Source organism: Heterodontus francisci, unplaced genomic scaffold (genome assembly GCF_036365525.1).
Source record: "Heterodontus francisci isolate sHetFra1 unplaced genomic scaffold, sHetFra1.hap1 HAP1_SCAFFOLD_162, whole genome shotgun sequence".
Taxonomy (NCBI): Eukaryota; Metazoa; Chordata; class Chondrichthyes; order Heterodontiformes; family Heterodontidae; genus Heterodontus; species Heterodontus francisci.
The window spans coordinates 519,065-527,436 of NW_027140217.1; positions in this window are offsets into that span (position 1 = coordinate 519,065).

The following is an 8,372-nucleotide window of genomic DNA, read 5'->3' on the forward strand; positions in this document are numbered from 1 at the left end:
CTCTATCACTCTCAGACACTCTCTATCACTCTCAGACACCCTCAGACACTCACTATCACTCTCTGACACTCTCTATCACTCTCATACACTCTCTGACACTCTCTGACACTCGCTGGCACTCACTATCACTCTCTGACACTCTCTATCACTCTCTGACACTCTCTGACACTCTCAGACACTCACTATCACTCTCTGACACTCTCTGACACTCTCTCACACTCTCTGACACTCTCTAATACTCTCTGACACTCTCTGACACTCTCTATCACTCTCAGAAACTCTCAGACACTCACTATCACTCTCTGACACTCTCTATCTCTCTCTGACACTCTCTCACACTCTCTGACACTCTCTGACAGTCTCTATCACTCTCAGACACTCACTATCACTCTCTGACACTCACTATCACTCTCTGACACTCTCTGACACTCACTGAAACTCTCTATCTCTCTCTGACACTCTCTATACTCTCTGACACTCTCTGACACTCTCTATCACTCTCTGACACTCTCTGATACTCTCTGACACTCTCTGTCACGCTCTGACACGCACTATCACATTCTGACACTCTCTGACACTCACTATCACTCTCAATCACTCTCTGACACACTCTGATACTCTCAGACACTGAGTGTCACTCTCTGACTCTCTCTGACACTCTCTATTACTCTCTATCACTCTCTGACAAACTCTGACACTCTCAGACACTCAGTGTCACCCTCTGACACTCTCTGACACTCTCAGACAATCACTATCACTCTCTGACACTCTCTGACACACTCTATCACTCTCTGACACTCTCTATCAATCTCTGACATACTCTGACTCTCTCTGACACTCTCGGACACTCACTATCACTCTCTGACACTCCCTATCACCTCTGACACTCTCTGACACTCTCTGACACTCTCTAACACTCTCTAACACTCTCTGACACTCTCTGACACTCTCTGACACTCACTATCACTCTCAGACACTCACTATCACTGTCTGACATTCTCTGACACACTCACTATCACTCTCTGACACGCTCTATCACTCTCTGACACTCTCTGACACTCTCAGACACTCACTATCACTCTCTGATACTCTCTGACGCTCACTATCACTCTCTGATACTCTCTGACACTCAATATCACTCTCTGACACTCTCTATCACTCATGACACTCTTTGACAATCTCTGACACTCGCTGGCACTCACTATCACTCTCTGACACTCTCTATCACTCTCTGACACTCTCTATCACTCTCTGACACTCTCAGACCCTCACTAACACTCTCTGACACTCTCTCACACACTCTGACACTCTCAGACACTCGATGGCACTCACTATCACTCTCTGACACTCTCTATCTCTCTCTGACACTCTCTGACACTCTCTGACACTCTCTATCACTCTCAGACACTCACTATCACTCTCTGACACTCACTATCACTCTCTGACACTCTCTCACACTCTCTGACACTCACTGAAACTCTCTATCTCTCTCTGACACTCTCTATCACTCTCTGACACCCGCTGACACTCTCTATCACTCTCTGACACTCTCTCACACTCTCTCACACTCTCTGACACTCTCTAATACTCTCTGACACTCTCTGACACTCTCTATCACTCTCAGACACTCTCAGACACTCACTATCACTCTCTGACACCTCTGACAATCTCTGACACTCACTATCACTCTCAGACACTCACTATCACTCCCTGATACTCTCTGACACTCACTATCAATCTCTGACACTCTCGATCTATGTCTGACACTCTCTGACACTCACTATCACTCTCTGACAGTCTCTATCACTCTCAGACACTCTCTATCACTCTCAGACACCCTCAGACACTCACTATCACTCTCTGACACTCTCTATCACTCTCTGACACTCTCTGACACTCTCAGACACTCACTATCACTCTCTGACACTCTCTGACACACTCTCACACTCTCTGACACTCTCTAATACTCTCTGACACTCTCTGACACTCTCTATCACTCTCAGAAACTCTCAGACACTCACTATCACTCTCAGACACTCACTACCACTCTCTGACACTCTCTGACACACTCTCACACTCTCTGACACTCTCTTATACTCTCTGACACTCTCTGACACTCTCTATCACTCTCAGAAACTCTCAGACACTCACTATCACTCTCTGACACTCTCTATCTCTCTCTCACACTCTCTCACACTCTCTGACACTCTCTGACAGTCTCTATCACTCTCTGACACTCACTATCACTCTCTGACACTCACTATCACTCTCTGACACTCTCTGACACTCACTGAAACTCTCTATCTCTCTCTGACACTCTCTATCACTCTCTGACACTCTCTGACACTCTCTATCACTCTCTGACACTCTCTGATACTCTCTGACACTCTCTGTCACGCTCTGACACGCACTATCACACTCTGACACTCTCTGACACTCACTATCACTCACTATCTATCTCAATCACTCTCTGACACACTCTGATACTCTCAGACACTGAGTGTCACTCTCTGACTCTCTCTGACACTCTCTATTACTCTCTACCACTCTCTGACACACTCTGACACTCTCAGACACTCAGTGTCACCCTCTGACACTCTCTGACACTCTCAGACAATCACTATCACTCTCTGACACTCTCTGACACACTCTATCACTCTCTGACACTCTCTATCAATCTCTGACATACTCTGACTCTCTCTGACACTCTCGGGCACTCACTATCACTCTCTGACACTCCCTATCAATCTCTGACACTCTCTGACACTCTCTGACACTCTCTAACACTCTCTAACACTCTCTGACACTCTCTGACACTCACTATCACTCTCAGACACTCACTATCACTGTCTGACATTCTATGACACACTCACTATCACTCTCTGACACTCTCTATCACTCTCTGACACTCTCTGACACTCTCAGACACTCACTATCACTCTCTGATACTCTCTGACGCTCACTATCACTCTCTGATACTCTCTGACACACAATATCACTCTCTGACACTCTCTATCACTCATGACACTCTTTGACACTCTCTGACACTCGCTGGCACTCACTATCACTCTCTGACACTCTCTATCACTCTCTGACACTCTCAGACCCTCACTATCACTCTCTGACACTCTCTCACACACTCTGACACTCTCTGACACTCGATGACACTCACTATCACTCTCTGACTCTCTCGATCACTCTCTGACAATCTCAGACACTCTCTGACACTCTCAGACACTCACTATCACTCTCTGACACTCTCTCACACTGTCTGACACTCTCTATCACTCTGTGACACTCTCTATCACTCTCAGACACTCTCAGACACTCACTATCACTCTCTGACACTCTCTATCTCTCTCTGACACTCTCTTACACTCTCTGACACTCTCTATCACTCTCAGACACTCACTATCACTCTCTGACACTCACTATCACTCTCTGACACTCTCTCACACTCTCTGACACTCACTGAAACTCTCTATCTCTCTCTGACACTCTCTATCACTCTCTGACACCCGCTGACACTCTCTATCACTCTCTGACACTCTCTAATACTCTCTGACACTCTCTGACACTCTCTATCACTCTCAGAAACTCTCAGACACTCACTATCACTCTCTGACACTCTCTATCTCTCTCTCACACTCTCTCACACTCTCTCACACTCTCTGACAGTCTCTATCACTCTCAGACACTCACTATCACTCTCTGACACTCACTATCACTCTCTGACACTCTCTGACACTCACTGAAACTCTCTATCTCTCTCTGACACTCTCTATCACTCTCTGACACTCTCTGACACTCTCTATCACTCTCTGACACTCTCTGATACTCTCTGACACTCTCTGTCAAGCTCTGACACGCACTATCACACTCTGACACTCTCTGACACTCACTATCACTCACTATCAATCTCAATCACTCTCTGACACACTCTGATACTCTCAGGCACTGAGTGTCACTCTCTGACTCTCTCTGACACTCTCTATTACTCTCTATCACTCTCTGACACACTCTGACACTCTCAGACACACAGTGTCACCCTCTGACACTCTCTGACACGCTCAGACAATCACTATCACTCTCTGACACTCTCTGACACACTCTATCACTCTCTGACACTCTCTATCAATCTCTGACATACTCTGACTCTCTCTGACACTCTCGGGCACTCACTATCACTCTCTGACACTCCCTATCAATCTCTGACACTCTCTGACACTCTCTGAGACTCTCTAACACTCTCTGACAATCACTATCACTCTCAGACACTCACTATCACTGTCTGACATTCTATGACACACTCACTATCACTCTCTGACACTCTCTATCACTCTCTGACACTCTCTGACAATCTCGGACACTCACTATCACTCTCTGATACTCTCTGACTCTCCCTGACACTCTCTGACACTCTCGGACACTCACTATCACTCTCTGATACTCTCTGACACTCACTATCACTCTCTGATACTCTCTATCAATCTCTGACACTCTCTGACACTCTCTAACTCTCTCTGACACTCTCTGACACTCTCAGACATTCTCATACACTCACTATCACTCTCTGACAACCTCTGACAACCTCTGACACTCTCTGACACTCTCAGACACTCTCAGACACTCACTATCACTCTCTGATACTCTCTGACACACACTATCACTCTCTGATACTCTCTATCAATCTCTGACACTCTCTATCACTCTCTATCACTCTCAGACACTCTCAGACACTCACTGTCACTCTCTGAAACTCACTATCTCTCTCTGACACTCTCTATCACTCTCTCACACTCTCTATCACTCTCTGACACTCTCTGACACTCTCAGAAAGTCTCAGAAACTCTCTGACACGCTCTGACACTCTCACTATCACTCTCTGACACTCTCTGACACTCTCTGACACTCACTATCACTCTCAGACACTCACTATCACTCCCTGATACTCTCTGACACTCACTATCACTCTCTTACACTCTCGATCTATGTCTGACACTCTCTGACACTCACTAACACTCTCTGACAGTCTCTATCACTCTCAGACACTCTCTATCACGCTCTGAAACTCTCAGACACTCACTATCACTCTCTGACACTCTCTATCACTCTCTGACACTCTCTGACACTCGCTGGCACTCACTATCACTCTCTGACACTCTCTATCACTCTCTGACACTCTCTGACACTCACTATCACTCTCTGACACTCTCTCACACTCTCTCACACTCTCTCACACTCTCTGACACTCTCTAATACTCTCTGACACTCTCTGACACTCTCTATCACTCTCAGACACTCTCAGACACTCACTATCACTCTCTGACACTCTCTATCACTCTCTGACACTCTCTCACACTCTCTGACACTCTCTATCACTCTCAGATACTCACTATCACTCTCTGACACTCTCTGACACTCTCTATCACTCTCAGACACTCTCAGACACTCAGTATCACTCTCTCACACTCTCTATCACTCTCTGACACTCTCTCACACTCTCTGACACTCACTGAATCTCTCTATCTCTCTCTGACACTCTCTATCACTCTCTGACACACTCTGACACTCTCACTATCACTCTCTGACACTCTCTCACACTCTCTGACACTCTCTGAAACTCTCTATCACTCTCTGACACTCTCTGACACTCTCAGACACTCTCAGCCACTCACTATCACTCTCTGATACGCTCTGACACTCACTATCACTCTCTGATACTCTCTGACACTCTCTGTCACTCTCTGACACACTCTGACACTCGCAGACACTCAGTGTCACTCTCTGACTCTCTCTGACACTCTCTATCAATGTCTATCGCACTCTGACACACTCTGACACTCTCAGACAATCACTATCACTCTCTGACACTCTCTGACACACTCTATCACTCTCTATCACTCTCTGACACACTCTGACACTCAGAGACACTCAGTGTCACTCTCTGTAACTCTCTATCACACTCTGAAACTCTCTGTAACTCTCTATCACTCTCTGACACACTCTATCACTCTCTGACACTCTCTATCACTCTCTGACACACTCTGACACTCAGAGACACTCACTGTCAATCTCTGACACTCACTATCACTCTCTGACACTCTCTATCAATCTCTGACATACTCTGACACTTTCTGACACTCTCAGACACTCACTATCACTCTCTGACACTCTCAATCACTCTCTGATACTCTCTGACACTCTCTGACACTCGCTGGTACTCACTATCACTCTCTGACACTCTCTATCACTCTCTGACACTCTCTGACACTCTCAGACACTCACTATCACTCTCTGACTCTCTCTCACACTCTCTCACACTCTCTCACACTCTCTAATACTCTCTGACACTCTCTGACACTCTCTATCACTCTCAGACACTCTCAGACACTCACTATCACTCTCTGACACTCTCTATCTCTCTCTGACACTCTCTCACTCTCTCTGACACTCTCTGACACTCTCTATCACTCTCAGACACTCACTATCACTCTCTGACACTCACTATCACTCTCTGACACTCTCTCACACTCTCTGACACTCACTGAAACTCTCTATCTCTCTCTGACACTCTCTATCACTCTCTGACACTCTCTATCACTCTCTGACACTCTCTATCACTCTCTGACACTCTCTGACACTCTCTGACACTCGCTGGTACTCACTATCACTCTCTGACACTCTCTATCACTCTCTGACACTCTCTGAAACTCTCAGACACTCACTATCACTCTCTGACTCTCTCTCACACTCTCTCACACTCTCTCACACTCTCTCACACTCTCTAATACTCTCTGACACTCTCTGACACTCTCTATCACTCTCAGACACTCTCAGACACTCACTATCACTCTCTGACACTCTCTATCTCTCTCTGACACTCTCTCACTCTCTCTGACACTCTCTGACACTCTCTATCACTCTCAGACACTCACTATCACTCTCTGACACTCACTATCACTCTCTGACACTCTCTCACACTCTCTGACACTCACTGAAACTCTCTATCTCTCTCTGACACTCTCTATCACTCTCTGACACTCTCTATCACTCTCTGACACTCTCAGACACTCTCAGACACTCACTATCACTCTCTGACACTCTCTATCTCTCTCTGATACTCTCTCACTCTCTCTGACACTCTCTGACACTCTCTGACACTCTCTATCACTCTCAGACACTCACTATCACTCTCTGACACTCACTATCACTCTCTGACACTCTCTCACACTCTCTGACACTCACTGAGACTCTCTATCTCTCTCTGACACTCTCTATCACTCTCTGACACTCTCTATCACTCTCTCACACTCTCTCACACTCTCTGACACTCTCTAATACTCTCTGACACTCTCTGACACACTCTATCACTCTCAGACACTCTCAGACACTCACTATCACTCTCTGACACCTCTGACACTCTCTGACACTCACTATCACTCTCAGACACTCACTATCACTCCCTGATACTCTCTGACACTCACTATCACTCTCTGACACTCTCGATCTATGTCTGACACTCTCTGACACTCACTATCACTCTCTGACAGTCTCTATCACTCTCTGACAATCTCTATCACTCTCTGACACTCTCAGACACTCACTATCACTCTCTGACACTCTCTCACACTGTCTGACACTCTCTATCACTCTGTGACACTCTCTATCACTCTCAGACACTCTCAGACACTCACTATCACTCTCTGACACTCTCTATCTCTGACACTCTCTCACACTCTCTGACACTCTCTATCACTCTCAGACACTCACTATCACTCTCTGACACTCACTATCACTCTCTGACACTCTCTCACACTCTCTGAGATTCTCTGAAACTCTCTGTCTGTCTCTGAAACTCTCTATCACTCTCTGACACTCTCTGACACTCTCTGACTCTCCCTGACACACTCTCACACTCTCGGACACTCACTATCACTCTCTGATACTCTCTGACACTCACTATCACTCTCTGATACTCTCTATCAATCTCTGACACTCTCTGACACTCGCTATCACTCTCTGAGATTCTCTGAAACTCTCTGTCTGTCTCTGAAACTCTCTATCACTCTCTGACACTCTCTGACACTCTCTGACTCTCCCTGACACTCTCTGACACTCTCAGACACTCACTATCACTCTCTGATGCTCTCTGACACTCACTATCACTCTCTGATACTCTCTATCAATCTCTGACACGCTCTGACACTCTCTGACTCTCCCTGACACTCTCTGACACTCTCGGACACTCACTATCACTCTCTGATACTCTCTGACACTCACTATCACTCTCTGATACTCTCTATCAATCTTTGACACTCTCTGACACTCTCTAACTCTCTCTGACACTCTCTGACAATCTCAGACATTCT